Source organism: Notamacropus eugenii, chromosome 7 (assembly GCF_028372415.1).
Source record: "Notamacropus eugenii isolate mMacEug1 chromosome 7, mMacEug1.pri_v2, whole genome shotgun sequence".
Taxonomy (NCBI): Eukaryota; Metazoa; Chordata; class Mammalia; order Diprotodontia; family Macropodidae; genus Notamacropus; species Notamacropus eugenii.
The window spans coordinates 33128445-33148114 of record NC_092878.1 but is presented as its reverse complement, the minus strand read 5'-3'; the positions used below and the strand labels follow the sequence as shown (position 1 = coordinate 33148114).

The window sequence follows — 19670 nt, the reverse complement described above, 5'->3', positions numbered from 1 at the left end:
GTCCATGGGGTTTTCTTGGCAAAAATACTGGAGCGGTTTGCCATTTTTTTCGCCAGTGGATTATGACAAACAGAGATTAAGTGACTTGCCCAGGATCAAACAGCTAGAAAGTGTCTGAGGCCAGATTTGAATTCAGATCTTCTGATTCCAGACCCAATGCTCTATTATCCACTGAGTCATCTAGTTTCCTCCCAAAGTAGTGCAAAAGAAAAATGTCCTGCCTTCATGAAGCTTTCTCACTAGTAAAGATAAGGAAATACACAAGTAACCATAGCACAGGATATCTAGAGAATCACGATGGAGGACAATGCCTTCAACTTGGTATTAAGAGCAACTTGGGTTTGAGTCTTATCTTGTATGACCCCAGGTGAGTCAAAACATCTCTGACCCTCCTCTTCCTCATCTGTAAAATGGGGATATTACTAGAACCTTCCTCATAGGGCTGTTGTAAAGATCAAATGAAATCATGAGATGATCCCATTAGACAATGAGCTCCTACAGGGTTTGTTTTTGTTCAGTCCTATCCAACTCTTCATGACCCCATGTGGGGTTTTGTTGGCAAAGATACTGGAGTGGTTTGCCTTTCCCTTTACCAGCTCATTTTACAGATGAAGAAACTGAAGCAAACAGAGGTTAAGTGATTTGCCCAGGGCCACACAGCTTGTAAATATCTGAGTTCAGATTTGAACTCAAGAAGATGAGTCTTCCTGACTCCAGTGCTCTATCAGATTATGACAACTAGCTGCCAATCCATGAGGGAGGCACTATCTTTTGCCTCTTTTTATACTCCCAGTGCTTAGCACAGTGCCTGGCAGATAGAAGGTGCTTAAGAAATGTGACTGACTTACTAACTAATGTTCATAGTGTACTTTGTAAAACCATGCTAGTCATTTTATTCATTCAACAAGCACTTATTAAAAGTCTGTGTGGTATCAGTTATGGACATTATTTGTCTATATAACTCAGTGCCTAACACAGCCCTGTGCACATAGTAGGTGCTTAGCAAGTTATTGTTTAATAAATATCATTATTAGAATACAAGAGTGCAACTAAAGATAGAGTACTTTGGGAGTTCAGAAGTGAGAGTGATGACTTCTGACTGGACATCAGGGAAGGCTTCATGGAGTAGATGACATCTGAACTGCGGTTTGAAGTATGGATAGAACTGGATCAAGAGAGTTTGGGGCAGAAGGAGTGGGGTTGGTAGAGAGTCAAGGCAAAAGGAACAACATGAGCACACTAGCAAGAAAACCTGAACCATTCCAAAGAAGTATGTAGGGCTAGTATCCCCGATTTACAGATGAGAAAACTAAGGCCCACAGAGGTTAGATAATTTGCCTGTGATCAGGTAGTGATGCCCAGCACAAGCATAATAGGGCCCTACAAGCATCTTCTTACTTTGTTTTCCACTTCCAAAGAATGGTTAGAGCCCCAGAGTGTCCATTGGTAAAATGAGATCTCCCAAAATGAGAGTGGGCTCAAGAGATCCAGGGGGCTTAGTCTCCTAAAACAATTCTCCTTACAACAACTCACCATGAAGATTCAGAGCGACTGAAGCCAAGTCCTCATTCTCGGGAGGCATTGGCAGAATCCTTCTAGGATGGGACCCTGGCCATTATTCTTGCTACTGTCGTTCATTAATGTCTGAATGCCAGCTCCATGCCAGCAGGTTTGCAGCATCCAGACCCAGCCCCTAGCCTGCAGACTTTCACTCACAATGTGGTAACGCCCTGACAAGCTCACAGCCAGCCCGCCAGTCAAGTCTCATCAATAAACCCTCTCTGCTATAACCCAATGACACCAAGGCTGCCAGTTGGGCTGGATGACTGGACATCAGTGCTGGACAATAATGAAGAATTGTAGTGGGACAGGCAGGTGCCAAGTAACCAGTCACCCACATCATAAAAAGGGAGTTCCATGAGGGCAGCCTGGCAGAGAGTGGGTGCAAGCTCCTGAATACCAGCCATTCAGCTAAAGGGGAAAAGATCCAACAGTTTTCAGTTATGTTACCCACAAACAGCAGGCACTAAAAATACAGCCCCTTCCTTCATTCTTCCAACCATCCTGGGTATACCATTTCTATTATGGTCTAAAAAGCTCAAGAAATCATATGGGTTATTAAAGCCAGCTCCTTGAGCCCGCACCCACCCATGGCACTTCCCAAATATCCTTGCTAGTGGGCAGAGGGTGCCAGCCTGAGATACCCAAGGGACAGAAAAAAAGGATCTGAATTAAGAGAAAGGAGAAGTCTTATGCTCAAGGAATCCGAGGCAACTTTCATCTTTCAAAAACCCAAAAAGCAATAAATAATCAAAGGAGATATGAGATGGGTGACAGCAATTCCATTCAATTCAATAAACATTTATTAAGGATGTAGCAACACTGTATCTTTACAAAGCCCTCTCATGCTTGCCTTCTTTGCTCTCTTAACAGGGCTCCTTTCCCTAGGATTTGGATTCTGCCTCCTCATGAAAATCCTTATCTTCTTTCCATCAGCTGATCAACAAGCATATATTGAATGCAAAGCACTGTGCCTAAAATGTAAATTCAAAGACATTATATTTTAATTATATTTAATTATATTTTACTTGTGTGTATGTGTGTATGTGAAGGGGCAGAGTATCACAAGCACAGAGATAAGTCAATACAAACTATAGAGAAGGTCATCTCAAGAGGGAGAGAACATAGACACCTGGGATGATTTTCCAAGGGCCAAGTATAGGAGGTGACACCTGAATTGTGCTGAACATGACCCATTGCTATATATTACTCCCTCTCTACATACTTTGCATTCTATCAGTCTGGCTGTCTCTTGTTGCTCCTTACTTTCAATATCCTTTCTTGTCTGTATCCATGCCTAAGCGCTGGCTGGGATACATTCCCTCCTCATTGTTGTTGTGTTTGTCCTTTTTTGAAGGAGACCATGACATCAGGGATTGATGACATGACTTGCAGTTGACCTGGATTTGAGTGAGGGAGAAATGTGCAAGGTCACCAACCTCACTTTCTTCTCCTGAGCCATCTGGGTCCAGTGACCAGATATTCATCAAGATGACTGGAGATGGCCCAGAATGCAATGGGAGACCCTGGGGACCCTGGCCCTTTTAGGCTGAGGCCTTTTCAGGTTCACACTTTGAGTGAGGTTATAAGAGCCCTCTTTAAGAAGTGAATCAATGGATGACATCCGTCCTCATAACCCCTGCTTCAAATCCCTGGTTGCTTTTAAGACTCAGTTCAGGCACCACCTTCTGCAAGAGGACTTTCCTAGTGCCCAACTCCATCCCCTTCCACCCCACCTGCTCATGCCTTCCTTTCCTTGTATGTGTTTTCTATGGGTTTTGCAGATGCCTGTCTATATACATGCAGTATCCTCTATTAGAATGTAAACTCCTTAAATGTAGGGACTGTTTTACTGTCTTTACACCCATGGCATGAGTCACAATGCCTGGCACAGAGGAGTCATCAATCAGTTATTTTGCATTTATTAAGCTCCTATTATATTCTAGGCAATATGCTAAGCACTAGGGATTGGTGTGTGTGTTTGTCCTTCATTGCCGAAGAAGACCATGCCATCACAGAAATGATGATATGACTTGCACTTGACTTTGTTTTGAGTGAGGGAGGGCTGTGCAGGTCTCACTTCTCCTCCAGAGCCATATGGATCCAATGACCAGATATTCATAAGGATGACTGGAGATGACCCAAGATGAGGTAATTGGGGTTAAGTGACTTGCCCAAGGTCACACAGCTAGTGAGTGTCAAGTGCCTGAGGTGAGATTTGAACTCAGGCCCTCCTGACTCCTGCACCACCTCTAGACACTGCACCACCTAGCTGCCCCAAGCACTAGGGATACAAAGAAAGGCAAAAGACAGTCCCTGTTCTCAAGAGCTTACAATCCAATGGACCACAACATGGAAACAAACACTCAAAACTAAGATAGATATAGGAGAAACTGCAGGCTGAAAATTTCATAAATAATTATTGATCTTGACCCCCCCCCCCCAAGAAAAGACATCTCTTCCCATTCTTTTGTGCTGGGGAGGATAGAATGTCAAAATGTCAAATTGAAATAGAAGTAGAACTAAACTGTATGTCAGGATCTCTGCAGGCTGAATATTCACTTAGAAAACCATACAGTAACATTATCTATGTTTCACTCTATTTTTATTTGTTTTGTTAAACATTTCTGAATTACATTTTAATCTGGTTCAGGCTGCACTCCAGCTGCATGAGGCCCACAGGTTCATGTTTGACACCTCTGGCATGGAACATGCTTATAATGTCAGATTTTTCTAAATGCAAAATTAGTTTTGCTGAACTTTTTTCCTCTTCCTCCTCTTTTTCTTTTTAAAAAATTTCTTTGTTAGAAGAGATGACTCTGGGTAGGAGAGGGAGAAGAAGCCTAGGCAAGGTAAAATAAAAAAATATCAATAACCATCTATTTCAAAAAAATAAATGGTGTTGAATGGTCAATTGAAGGAAGATAAAGATTGTAGGAGGTAGTAGTAAGGAAACAGAACCTACGATCCAGGGAAGAGCCAAAGGGGAAAAAAAGTAAGCATGAGAGGGCCTCCTTAGGACATAATATTCTAAGAAACTTCAAACTTGACCTTGAAGTTTATATGGCAGTATCTGATTTGAATACATCCACCCACTCTTTCAAAAAGTACAACCACTTCCCAAAGATTCAAATGCTGATAAGACACTTTTCGGATTTTCTGGTCCCTTATGTCTCTTCATTCCTTCTTTAGGATTCTCATTACACATTAGAACCCCAACTGAAGAGAGTGGGGGAAGGAAGAAGGAAAAAGGAAAGAGGGACAGAGAGAGAAGGGGAGGGAGGGAAAGAGAAAGAGGAGAGAGAGAGGGGAGGGAAAGAGAGAGAGAGGAGAGGGAAAGAGAAAGGAAGAAGGGGAAGGAAAGAAGGGAGAGGAAAGAGAGAGAGAAAAGGGAAGGAAGGAAGGAAAGGGGAGAGGAGAAAGAGAGAGGGGGAAGGATGGAGAGGAGGGAGAGAGAAGGAGGAGAAGGAAGAGGAGAAAAAACATAAATTAGTCCTCCTTTATTATGTAGCTTTTCTTAAAAGGTTGAAAAGACTGGTTAGCATGAAGTTTATGATTGTCTATGGAGTTCAAATATGTGCAAATGCTTTCCAAAATTAGCACAAATACCTTATATATCTGTGTAGAAACTAAGCTAATGGGAAGAAAAAATTAGGAAACTCATTTATTGTGTTTTTCTCTATACCCTTATCCTTTTATTATTTTGTTAGTTCGATTTAAAGCTTTCTGACTTGATCTCCAGTAAACACATATTCATATGTCAAAGAAATAATTTTCATTTTTAAGGACTATATTCAATCTGTAAAATCAGAGTGTTGGATTAGGGAATCTCTAAGGGCCTTTATAACTCCAAATCTATGATGCTATGATCCTAAGACATATCCTTTTACAAATAATTACCATATCCCTCCTCATAAGCAGAGCCCTGGTATTGGGTGTTTCCAAGAATTCCTGCATTGTGGCAGCCAAGAGGGGCCTAATATTGTAATGGCACCGAGGTCATCATTTCCATTTCAATTAAAGTTCTCATCTATGATTAGTCCAATTGACTTTGGGGGTCTGATCTAATTTCTTTCTAATTTTAACTGGTTAGGTAAGTGCTGGATAAGTGGTACAGACATTAAGTGCTATTGGGGAAAATAACAAAAGAATTATCTTCAGCATGGAAACCTAACTATATAACTCAGTAGCTAAGCCATAGAGAGCAACCCGAGGTACAAAGATGGATAAGTGATTTGCCCAGAGTCAGTATGAGTGTCAGAATTTGAACGTAGGTCTTCCAGACTCTACACCCAGTTTTCTGTCCATTATGCCATCATACTTCTATAGAATAAGAAACACAAGTGATAATCACAAGAGACAATGAGAATGTAACCCTTCACCTTTAAAGAAACTATCATTGCCCATGCTACACTGGTGGCCAAACAGTGCCTGAATTGTTTAGTGATGATGGCTGGCATCGGATCATCCACATTCTCTTACCCATGACACCATGGCACAAATCAAGTTGATTAGGAGAAAACAGACTACAGATCTACTCTGGGTAGTCTGTATATTCACCATCCCTTAAGGCCAGGAAGCCGAACAAGAGGGCAAATTGCAACATAGCTCTATCAATGACTGACCATTCACAAGGATGCCACCACATATTTTCAACTTTGGTATATATCACTGATCTACTGAGATTCACTGGGGCCATATGGCACTTTAAAGGAGAAATATGAATTGAGGTAAAATGATGGGAAATTGAAAAGGAGAATTTGCTTCTCAGCTGTGGCTTATTAACAAGTATTGCTCTTCATTTCATTCTCTTTTTTTCTGCAATGTTGCCTAAGAAGCCCCAGAAGGAAGAGAGTTCATTCTTATTGGGGGGTCACTGAAGACTTCAGTGAACTCAACTTAATATAAGCATTCTCTGTGGCATGCAAACAATGCAGGCAGTGAGAAAAGAGCATAAATGGATTGTTCTTGCAGCTTTCACATCTCCATATGGTCCCAATTTATGATCATAAGCAGAATTGTTTATTTTTTTAAAAGCTTTTTAGTTCACTTTTAAGGTATTTTGCTGAGGCACAGCCTGCTCTTAAAAGAGAGAAAATGTGTGTTTTTTCCGAAGTGCTGTTTATTTTGGCTGTTTACTCATTTGCAAAAGTTCAAATGTTATTCTGTGGATTTTACTAATTTTCCAGCAGCAGCCACAAGACCAAGAGGGGGAAAATTTTTTTGCAGGGAGATACTTTCAGGGCTGCCATGAATTTGGTAAGCTTTGCAAAAGCAATTTTGAATAGGTAATTTGTTAAAGTCCCCTCAGTCACTTAATTTAACTTTATTTGCCGTCTGCAATGAGGTGTCAATTTGGCAGTTTGTATGGTGCCCAAAGATGTTTGTACACGGCGGCCAAGGTCTCTCTTTTCGGTGCTTGAACTTTCACAATTCACCTCATTTGATATTTGCTGAAAGACAGATTATCAGGAGGTTAGAGAAGACCTCAGATTCAGTAAGAGTCAACAGTTGCTCAAAAATATTGGGATCTATCAAATTATGACTTGCCCTAAACTGAACAATGTATTTTTCACTCCTCAGCCCCATGTCCTCCCTGAGAATAAATGCTCTTGCATGGCTATTCTGGGATTCCATGGTCAAATGCTCCTTGTAAGTTATTCCTCATGTCTCAGTACTGCAACAACAATAAAATTACCTACCTACTGACTATAGGAAGCAATCCATGTTGATTAACTAGAGAAAAGCAAGCCAAGTGGCAATATTCATTTCACTGACTCCCAGGCAGATTGTTCTCTTTCTGCACTGGGAAACAGGGATCAGAAACTTAGATTAGGGAACTAGGCAACCTGGGTAACATGGGTCAGAGATGTGGATGAGCACATAGAAGGCAGGTCAGACTTGACCCAAGGTCAAGTCACCCAGAAGAACACAAGTCAGAGGATAAACAAATAAATGAGAATCAGGTGGACTTTTTTTCGGGATCTGTTGAGTGAATATTCAGGAGACCAAGTAAATGGTTAAGATCCAAAAGAACCACATAAGTTGAAAGGGAAGACAATAGTAGACTGGGTCAGATGCTTGGCAAGAGACTGATAACTCAGTCAGCTCTGGACCTCCAGCTCTAATAATATAGCTGGTTTGGAGAAACTTCTCCTCTTTACCCATCTCTCCTACCATATGTAGCAATAGCCCTAAGGCTAGTAACAATTTCAGATGATTTGAATGATGCTGTCCAACTGACTGAAGAGAAACTCGGGGTGGGGCGGGGGGGGACAGAATCAAAGAATGAGGGATTTAAAAGAAGATTTTAAAAATCAGATCTATTATTTCATTGGTAGAGTGAATTTCCAATAAGGAAAAATGTCCCTGCCACTTATGCTGTGTCTTTGAGAGGTGTATGGGGCACTGAAAAGTTAAGTGTTTCACACAAGGTTCCACAGTCAGGAGATGTCAGAGGCAGCATGGGAACCCAGGTCTTCCTGATTCTGGGTCCAGTTTACTTCCAATATGTCCTACTGCCTCTTTTAAAAGAGAGCATTCAGGAGAAATTTAAGTTGCTTTGCCAACTCCTGGACCAAATAAGGAATGTTCCACTGGATGGGAAACTTCCCTTCAGGTATCTAAAGGAGAAAATACATAGAAATCTGTAGTCATCATACCTGAACCTCTTCTTAGATGACATGACTTCTCTTGGAGACAAGAGAGTGGCATGGTCCTGCTCTCTGGGAAACTTCTGTGAGAACAGGGTGAGTAGCCACAAGGAAGGGAAGTCCATAATTTGGTCCTGTTACCATTCAGCAGGGATGCAAAGAAAAGCTGCACTTCCTACCAGGCAGGGAGACCCTACAGGCATTCCCCTTTGCAGACATCTGAGGATAGAAAAAAAAATTTGCTCTAGGAAAAATCTTGGCATTGCCATTGAGTGCTGCCTGATACCACTTGCTGGGAGTTGCCTACATCTGACTACAAGAAAAGCTATTTTAGAGATCAATGTCTAAAATTTTACAATGCCCTTGGGAATGACTGGAGGTTCTTGTTGGGAGCCCATGGCCTAAGAGTCACACACCAGAGGTGTTTCGGACAGCTGGTTTGTTCATTCGAGGGGGGCTTCATATTCCAAGAACTCTACTGGGAATTCTACTTTTTTTTTCTTCCACCTTTCAATAAAACTTTCCTTTTTTAACTTTGTGAACTATATGCTTGTCAAGGGAGTTGGTGTTAGCACACTGGGCAGCATCAGTAATTTTCCAGATTGGTGTGTGTGTGTGTGTGTGTGTGAGTGTGTGTGCGTGTGTGAGACAGAGAGAAAGAGAGAAAGAGAGAGAGAGAGAGAGAGAGAGAGAGAGAGAGAGAGAGAGAGAGAGAGAGAGAGAGAGAGAGAGAGATTACCCAAAGTGACCCTGAGTTCTTTTTTTGCTGTGAGAGCCCTCTGATACAAGAGTTACAATGTGATTCCTATCTATCCAGGAATGAGTCCCAATGTAGCTCTGCTGAACCTGATGTGGGGGAGTACTTAATTGGCAGTACCTAACTAAAGTAAAGTGTTGTGTGCATTCATCTTTCATTGTTGAAGAGGACCACGCCATCAGAGAAACGATGACATGACTTGCACTTGACTTTGTTTTGAGTGAGGGAGGGCTGTGCAGGTCACCAGCCTCACTTCTCCAAAGCCATCTGGATCCAGTGACCAGATATTCATCAGGATGACTGGAGATGACCCAGAACGAGGCAGTTGGGGTTAAGTGACTTGCCCAAGGTCACACAGCTAAGTGAGTGTCAAGTGTCTGAGGTAAGATTTGAACTCAGGTCCTCCTGACTCCTGCACTGGTGCTCTAGACACTGCACCATCTAGTTCCCTCAAAGTAAAGTATTATGATCTGCAAGAATGAGTAAGGTCTGATAAGCAGATCATAACTACTGTGGGGCATTAGAAGAACAAAGATACCAGGAATGGTAACTCAGATTAGAAGAACTATGGAGAGACTTGTCCATTCTGTTTGATGGTTGAGGACCCTGATCCTACCTCCTGAGGCTTTAGAGTCAGAAGACTTGGATTCAAATCCTACTCCTGATATTTGCTACCTGTATGACTTAGGGCAAGTCACAACCTCCCTTGGCCTTAGGTTCCTTGAGTATAAGGAGGGAACTGGTCTAGAATGCCTCTGATGATCTCTCCTAGATCTATGACCTTGGGATTCCTGTGGATGCCCTGGGATGGGGAACATTCTCTCCAAAGGAAAAAAAAAGAGGCACAAAGTTGGCACTTTTCTCATTTAACAAGAGAATATGTCAGGAAGTAACAGAAAGGTAAATGAACCCAGGTAATCAACAAATTGAGAATCACATGTGGTCCAAACTACACATAAACAAAGAATCTCCTCTCTAACATTCCCACAACTAATCACCCAAAGTCTGCTTTTAAAATCTCTAGAAAAGAAGAACCCATTTTTTTATCCACTTCTGAATAACCCTGATTGTATAAGAAAGTTATTCCTTATGTTGAGCCAAAATTTGCCTCTCTTACACTGGTTAATTATTGCTACCAGTTCTGCCTATGAAAGCCAAAGGGAACATTCTAATCCCCTTTCCATTTGATTTCCCTTCAAATACTTCAAGACTGACTGCTCTCCTCCAGGCTAAACATGCTAAATTCCTTCCACTAATGCTTGCTCGGCATCATCTCTATACTATAGAGCTGCAATGACCCTCCATCATACCATCTGCTCCCCTGGATCTACTGAATGATAAATGAGAGCTGGCAATGCTTCAGGTAACTGTTTAGATAGACTGCCTGAGACTAATCACAACTCAGAATGGCTAAATAAACTTATTGAGTTTTCTATGCAACATTCACTTTGGGCAGGCTAACAGGTAGTACAGCTTTTTAAGACTGGTAAGTGTTTCACATTTTGTAACTTTTTTTTACAGGATCCTACATGATCCAATCATTATATATTGTTAAGTACAGAAGAAAGTGATATTTTAAAGCTTCAGATAAATAGATATCTATATGTAGATGTATATCTAGATGTACATATATTTTGGGTGTATGTGTTGGGAGGGAAGGGAAGGAGGAAGGGATTAAGAGGGGAGAGGAAAAGGAGGAGAAGGAGAGAGGGAGAGAGACAGACAAGGATGACAGGATTTTTTAAAAAGGGGATTAGTGTTAGCACAGCAAAAAAAAATAGTGCAACTGAGCTAGAGGGGAGAAAAGTCAGCAACTGCAATTCAATATCCTTGAAGGATACACTAAGCCCTTATCAAAACTAGAGTTTCTTGAAACCAGTACACAGGAGCAAGAAGCAGCAAAATTTGCATTGTTGGTGTTTGAAAGATGACTATCACCGTACAGTATATCCCATGCCAAACACTGCAGTGCTTTTAGGAAGAAGAAAGGAGTAGGTGGGGGCATTAGGAGGAGTATGGGATTGGATATCCCTGAGTGTTTTGTCTTTTGTGTCTTTGGGAATATTTCTTCCGTATGTTCCCCTGGAGGGGTCTTCTTATGTGCTGAACTATGAAGACAAGCTATCTCAGGGTTTGTGCACAGGGAACACCAAAAGGGCTTGCTACAATGGATCTGTGTCACAAAATCAGGAAAGACTGTCTCAGTGCCTTCTGAACTCCCTCCTCTTTAGGGAGTTTTGAGATCCTGACAATAAGGACAATGAGGAAACAATGATGATTAGCATGCAATTATTACTTACTTTTATGGAGAATTTAAACAATATATTTAATGGGTCATACAAGACATCAAGAGGGAAACATGAAAATTTTAATTAAAACCATGCTCTAAATATCCTGTTGCTCTTCTACATATTTGTTTATTTCTCCCTAGGATTGATTTGTTAAGAGCTTTGGAATTACCAGGGGGAAAGCTTTTGGGGATGTTTGAAACCCATGATTCAAAACAGGGAGAGACACTTGGGTGATGGAACTGGCTATGACATCAGAGGTAACTCAGTCACTCTTCATGCCATTTGCTTAAAGTCATTGGCTCTGCCCTTTATGGAGATGCTGAGAAACTTTCCGAGGTTTTTAATTCCCCCTTATCCTTTAAGCTTTTTACAAGACTCGTTCTGAGTGAGGGTAAAACTGATACTAAAAATAAATTTATTTTCTCATGGTAGTAAGGATCCCCAACCTCTTTCCTGCCAAATGGAAGGGAGATTTTGATGACAGACAAGCCAAAATGGTTCTACTAAGAGACTGACAAGTTCATAGTTCTCAGGTTATTTCTCTTCCACAAGAGTTCAATAAAATTAAATATACCTATAAAGACAAAAGGAAAAAAAGGAATGAATCTAATTCTTTAACACAAAATGTTCAGTCTAGCATTTTAGAGGCTTCCAGAGACTCCCAACTACCTTTCTAGTTTTATTTTATATTGCTTTCTTTCATGAATTCTCCATTACAGTCAAACTGGCCTTCTACCTGGTCCTGGTATATAACATTCCATCTCCTGCCTCCTTCTCTTTGCACAGATGGCCCCTGTTAAGGGGTCTCTGAACTTGTCTTTTTGAGTTGCCATATTTTCCAGAAATACTGAACCCAGAACATGCAGGAGGCTCTGAATGTGTCAAGCCTGAAGCTTCCCCTGAGCTTACGTAATTTGTTGTTGCACCCCAAACTGGACTCCTTGTGTCCTTGAGAGTCAAGACAGGCGCCAGCCAGTCTGTGCCAGGCTGGGATAATGCTTGTGCAGCTGGGGTCCTTTACAGATAAACAGATCCTCCTATCTTCATAGTCTAGCAGTTCCCAAGGGAAAAGACTGAGGTTTTTTGCCCACCTTGCTCCTCCTCATGGGGAGTGGTTTTGTCTTTTTCCACCTTTGCTGTTCTCCCTTTCATGTCATTCTCTTTCCTGGTGTCCCCTCCTCCCTTTGTCCTGTTTTTGTAAAAATGTAAACTTCTGTAAAGACTGGGAACCCTATGGGTTACACATGCATGTTCATTTTCTTTTCACGTTGTCTTGTGACAGCGATTGCCTGTTGACACCTTCCATGTTTGGAATGTACTCTCTCCTCGCCTGTGCCTCTTGGAATTCCTAACTTCCTTCAAAATATCACAGAAATAATATCTCCCATTTAAGGCCTTTCCTCAACCATCCAGTTGTTAACTAGATGTGATGGCACAATGTACAAAATGCTGAACTGAACTTTGAAACAGGAAGACCTGAGTTCCAATCCTGCCCTAGATACTCGATACCTATGTAGCTCTGATTCAGCTTTCCCCTCTCTTCCACTTCCTCAGTTTTCTCATTTGTAAAATTGCACCTAGTGATTGCACCCACCACACAAAGCTGTTATAAAGATCAAATGAGGAAATACATATTTAAAGAGCTATGCAAACCTGAAAGTAAAAAAAAAAACAAACCAACCCCAAGCTCTGTTAGAGCTCCTTCCTTCCTGAAATTAGTTTGCACAAGCTTTTAAATACTTAGCATCTGTGTGTGTATGTCATATTCTTCCAAAAAAAAATGAATTTTTTTTAATTAAATTATTTTGTTACATTTTAAAGTTCAGGACAGTCTCCTGCCCTCCCTCCCTACCACACACTAAAGAAAGTCACCCTTTTATCTATCTATCTATCTACATATATGCAGGACTACATTTGTATCCTCAGTACCTATTAGGCACTTAATAGACATCTGCTGAATTGAACTGGAGTGGCATTGAATAAGGTCACATTTATAAATACTGCTACATAAGAAAGCTGATAATGATCCACCAAAATAAAAATTACTGTATACAGATTTGTTGTTGTTGTAGATAGCTAGATATAATAAATAAAATACATAAGCATACACACACACGTGTGTGTGTGATATATCTATCCAAAACATTTCAGTAGAACTAGGGCATGTATTTGGAGAGAAAGTGATTGTTTGAATTGAAGGCAAGTAATTCATTGGTGGCCCAATATACCGGTACTTTCTTTCAATTCAGGGGTTTGAGATTGAGAGACCATTCATACAATAACTTTCTTAATATTTGCAGTTTTCAGATGGTTTGACATACACTGTCTCAATGAATCATCATGATAACCCCGGGAGGTAAGCAAGGTAGGTATCGTAATCCCTATTTTACAGCTAAGGGTACTGAGGCTCAGGGAAGTTAAATAACTTGCCAAAGGGTTAAGCAGACAGTAAATGGCAGATCCAGACTAGAAGGTAGGGCAGTTGCCTCTGAATCCAGTGCTCTTATCATTACACTAGGATGCTGCATGACAATATTCAATCTGAGGTCCTTCCCAGCTCTAGTTCTAGGGTCCTATGACCTGGACCTTTCAATTGGGACACTTTTAATTATCATCTCATTTATTCCCACTGTAACCTAGTAGATAATGGAAACATTCACCTCCCACTGAGGACCCATAATAGGAAAAGACCAATCTAAAGTATAAGCAGAGGCCCTAAGCAGAGGCCAAGCTGTCTTTCACAGGGCTGGCTAGCTGGGAAAAACTCTAAAACCAGCTATTCCTCCCTTGAGTACCATTGTAAGAACCCTGCTCCCTCTGGCATCAGATCTTCAAGGATGCTGTATCAATCCCACTGAGTCACATCATCAGCCAGAGGGTATCCTATGTTTTCAGTGTCTTTCTTTCCATCCAAACTTAGCAACAACATAACTCTCAGAAACCTGCTCTCTGTTGTGACATTATGCAGTAGCATATTTTTAACTAAAAAGGCACATTTCTTCTGATGTGTTGACTAATAGATGTGATAGCTCCTCCTACTTAACTCAAAGCTTTAACCAGGCTAAAATTCACTTCTTTAAAAAGCCTACAAGGAATAATAAAAATTTCCGACACAGAATAAGGGAGAAGCTTTCAGTGAGATGAGTGGTTCAACATCCCTCAATGGCACCATGTAGACAGCAGCCTAGGGTGCCTATACCTGAAGCCAATCTGGCCTTTTGCATGCTTAGACCCTACCATAGAGCTGCTTTAGCAAAGCCCAACTTGGGAGGCAGGAGGGAAAACCAAACCATTTCCTGACTTCTGTTAAACATTTCATCCTTGTCACTACCATCACACCAAGAATACTAATAAAGCAGTGGCCTAGGCATAGGGTAATGCCAGGTATTTTAGGAAGCTAGTTAAAAGGACACAACTTTGTCCTTTTAAAGGACAAAAAGGACATAATGTCATCACAAGGAAATGCCCTGATGAGTCATTAAGAGACAAATGTTTCAGAGGCAAGAAACCAGAAGGGAAAACTCTGCTCTCCCAGGGCTTTGCTCTCTTTTCTCCATATTTTAATTTGATATAAAAGAAAAATTTCTGACATTCAGAACCATCCAAAAGTAGTCCTGCTTCAAAATGCAGGAGAATTTTTTTTAATTAAATTATTTTGTTACATTTTAAAGTTCAGGACTGTCTCCTGCCCTCCCTCCCTACCACACACTAAAGAAAGTCACCCTTTTATCTATCTACCTATCTACATATATGTATATGTATGTATGTACATATACACGTACAAATAAATTCATATATATGTACACACACACGCATATATAGATATATAGATATGTAAAATCTAACTATGCAGAATCATTTATGAGTTCTTTCTCTGGAGGTGGTTAGTATCTTTCTTCATAGAGGTCTTTTGTAGTTGATTTGAGTATCTGTGATACTCAGAATAACTTTCGTCATTCACAGTTATTCTTCGAACAATTATTGCTGTTTCTGTGTACAACATTCTCTTGCTTCTGTTCACTGAAATCTTTCTATGTTTTTCTAAAAATCAACCTCTCATCATTTCTTACAGTACAGTAGTATTCCGTCACAATCATAAACCACAACTTGTTTAGCCATTCCCCAACTGCTGGGCATCCCCTCAATTTCCAGTTCTTTGCCACTACAAAGAGAGCTGCTATAAATATTTGGAAACATAGGTTCTTTTCCTTTTTCCCTGATCACCTTGGGAAACAAAGTAAATAATGGTATTGCTGAGACAAAAGGTATACACAGTTCCATATCTCTTTTGGCATAAAGGAAATTCCTTTTCATAGAGGTCTTCAAATTGAGGCTATATTACTACCTGTCAGAGAAATTGTGGACAGAATTGAGATGGCCTGTATGTCCCTTTCAATTCTGGGATTCAACATATGAATTAGCTATGGGAATGAGAAAGCCAATTGTTATGTAACTCTCAGTTTCCTTATATATAAAATAAGGATAGATTTAAACTACATACCTCAAGGTAATGAGATCCCTTTGTATGCCTTAAGCACCATACAAATATAAGTTGCTAATTTTCCTGTCAACTAGCCTAACTGGGCTAGATGAACTTCTAACATTCTTTCGAGCTTTTAGAATTAAAAAAAAACAAAACAAAACACAATGGCATGATGGAAAAAGAATCTGGATGGAAATTAGGAGATCTAATGATAATGACAACACTTTTTCATAGAATCAGTCAACCAGAGCTAGGTGTGAATAAGGACTGGACACCTCCTTAAATCAAAGACATTTCAACTAGATGCTACGAGAAGATGGTTCTATTTGAATGAGGGACTTGGCAACACCTTGTGGGACCTACATACTACCAGAGAGTTACTTTAGAACCTGAATACTTGAATATATGACAAGGAAGAAGAGGAAGAGATAAAAAGGAATCACTTGGACTTGGAGGGAGAAGAACATTTCATCTGTGGCCTAGGTCTCCTCCCACCCCAGCTGAAGGAGAACCCCCCTTCAAGCTGCAAAAGGCCCAAAGATTTTAGATTTTCCACCTTACCACTTACCATCAACATCCTAGAAGTGCCCCAGGATTGGCTGGTGACAACGTCTGTGTTGAAAGTCAAGGGCAAGACTGAACATGATGAGGAAATAGATTCAAAGGTCTACAAAGATTCCAGCAGAAAAACTATACTTCACCTAAAGGAATCACCTTCAGAATTACAGAATTTTCAGGAACTATGAGTTACTCCTTTGCCATGTGTTCTAGAGTCTGAATCTGCTTTTTATCCTGGACTCTGTATGTAGTGATGGAAAAGTGTATCGCAGACTTTGGGGGAAGGCTGTTTTCTACCAACTGTTCTTACTATCTACTACCTTTGTAAAAGAAAACCCTTTTTCTAAAAGGGTTAATTAATAACAACTGATCATCATGGTAAGAAACATAACAGTAGTGCTCATAAGCCATAGCATTAGAAAACAGCCCCAACACCTTAGGGCTACCCCTAGACTCTGAAAAGCAACCTACAGGCACCTTCTGGACCTTTAAGTCAGGGTTGAGAGGGAGCCCCAAGTTTATATGTGCTATGTTATTAAGTCATTTTTCAGTCTTTTTTCAGTCTGACTCTCTGTGACTCCGTTTGAGATTTTCTTGGCAAAGATACTGGAGTGATTTGCCATTTCCTTCTCCAGCTCATTTTATAGATGAGGAAACTAAGGCAAACAGGGTGGTGACTTGCTCAGGGTCACACAGCAAAAAGGTTTCTAAGAACGGATTTGAACTCACAAAGATACCTTCCTGGTTCAGAACCCAGTGCTCTTTCCAGTATTCCATTTAGCTGCCTTATGTGCTTCATGGTGCAAAAGAACAGAAAATATATTGGATGTGGAGTAAGACAAGCTGCTACTAAATAACTATTACCTTGGGTAAGTGCTGAGCCTCAGTTTCCCAATTGTTGAAACCAGGTGGGGTTGGTCCCATCAGCTCTCACATTCTGCATTCTAGTCCTCAACCTGCCACCAACTATTCATGTGACATTAGTCAAATCACTTAACTTTCCTAAGCCTCAATTTGTCCATCAGTAAAATAAGGTAGATGGAGTACTCTAGGATAATTTTTATCCCTAACATTCACTTATCATTTTATTCTAATTCATTGGCTTTTGTATAGTAATGTGTACTTTTTAGAGCAGGGTGGCACAGTAGGTAAGAGTGTTGGTCTGGAGTCAGGAACATTGTTCTTCCTAAGATCAAATCTGACCTAAGACACTTTTCTAGCTGTGTGACTCTGGGCAAGTCACTTAACTCTGTTTGCCTCAGTTTCTTTATTGGTCAAATGTGTTGGAGAAGGAAATGGCAAACCACTCCAGTATGTTTGCAAGAAAACCCTAAATGACGTCATGAAGAATTGGACAACAGCTGAAAAACGAATGGATAGTAGCATGCTTTTCAGAGCACTGTCATATACATTCTCGTTGCATCTTCACTACAATTCAATAGGAGTTGGTAGGACTGTATTATTTCCATCTTACCGATGAGAAAACAGATGCAGAGAAAGCTAAACCACTTGCCTAAGGCCCACCTCCAGCCCATGGCAAAACCAGGATTATAATTCCAATTCTTTGACTTTGGTTCCAATGCTGTTTCTCCTACACACATACAGATATGGCACCTATGTGATAAACACTTGCCACCTATACATTAAAGAAGACCAAGTCATTGATTTTGCTACCCACTGATATATGTTGCTGTCCTTCTGATTCAAAGGTGACACACTGCCAATGAGCGGAGCCCAAGTATGCAAACGTGATAGAAACAACCAAAACATAATCCTTCCTTCTCACACAAGAGCTTTCATATGGTTCAAAGCTAAAAAAAGTTTTGTATAGAACATGTCAGCAACCGTGGTTCCTTAGGCAAGAGTTCTTCTCCAAACCCATATTCAGAGAAAGCATTCCTCTTTCCATCACTCTTTAACTATACCTTAGGCCAATCACTTTTCATTTATTTTCCAGCCACTCCTGGCAGTGCTGGACCCTTGAAGATCATCTATTTGACTTATCTTCCTGAGAGGAGCAGTATTTCCCAGTAATATAACTCTAATCAGTAAGTAACACTAAGTAACGACCCACAATTAGCAAAAGTCTATACTACCCAAAGGCAGCTGGGTGGTACAGTAGATAAAGTGCCAGGCCTGGAGTCAGGAAGACTCATCTTCCTGAGTTCAAATCTGGCATCAGGCACTTACTAGTTGTGTGATCCTGGGCAAGTCACTTAACCCTGTTTGCCTCAGTTTCCTCATCTTCAAAATGAACTGGAGAAGGAAATGGTAAACCACTCCAGTATCTTTGGCAAGGGAACCCCAAATGAAGCTATGAAAATTGGACACAACTAAAATGCTGCACAATAATAACATGCTAGCCACTGGGAATGGCTGGCATTTACAGTCTGAGCCCCTGCCCAAGTTGAGAAGACATACATCTGCCTTAGGAATATCATGGGCATATACAAATGCTATATGTCTTCTCATCATCCATGATAAGCTTTATTCTACCCTTTCTCCTCCAGTAGACTCCCATACTCCCTACATCCATACAACCTATCAAGTTGTCAGGGGCCAACAGTGCCATTTCATGACCCAATCAAAGTAGTCTCTTCCACATTACTGCCTTTTTTACCCCTGACAAGTGGTCATCTGGCTCTTACCCTGTTTTATGGTGTAATATATTAAGCACTTATTGTATGCTAGCAATTGAAAGAGATACAAAGTTTAGAAAATCCTTCCTGGAAGCATGTTGACACAACCATCATGCCAGAAAGATGGCAGGATGACTCCTGGGGCTTAGCAGGTACTAAAAACTGACTGTGGATGATGCCAAGGGAAATTTCAGCTTGGAATGAGAGGGAATCTTCTAAAGAACTGTAGAGGATTAAACACAAAGATGATTATGATACAGAAATATTACTTGAAAATGGCATTAGAGAATGGAAGAACAAAGCACTGTGTGAAGCCTCAGAGGAAAAGCTATGCAAATATTACTAATAATAACAGCAAGTATTTGTATGACATTTTCCTGTTTTCCTTTGTGTTTGCCAGTCATTTTTACTGGCAACTTCTCAAGGAGATCAGGTTGCATGGCACTATTCCCATTCACCAAATAGGGTCACTGAGTCCCAGAGAGTTTGCCTGGCTTGTCCCAGGCTACAGGCCAGGTTTGAGGGAAGTCAGGAGGACTGGTCTAGATAAGCTGCATTTGGGACATTGCCATAGATCCTATTGTAATCATGGACCTTGAGATGGATAACTTGACCACTCTCTTAAATGCAGGGAGTCTCTGCTTGTCCCTAGACCAGACCCCTCGGCACCAAAGCTTGTCCCATAAAAAAAACGAAGGCACTTAAAAGACTCCTGTGTGCTATATATAA

The 19670-nt window shown here is 40.7% G+C and overlaps 1 long non-coding RNA gene and 1 pseudogene across 1 annotated transcript; both read right to left on the bottom strand.

Annotated features, from left to right (window-relative positions):
* Window positions 1–19670, bottom strand: part of LOC140513809 (uncharacterized) — a 66442-nt pseudogene that overhangs the window by 26215 nt on the left and 20557 nt on the right.
* Window positions 2346–4190, bottom strand: LOC140513837 (uncharacterized). The gene is made up of 2 exons (XR_011970377.1): window positions 2827–4190; window positions 2346–2534 (listed from the first exon to the last, which is right to left on the bottom strand). It is a non-coding gene; the product is annotated as an uncharacterized lncRNA (long non-coding RNA).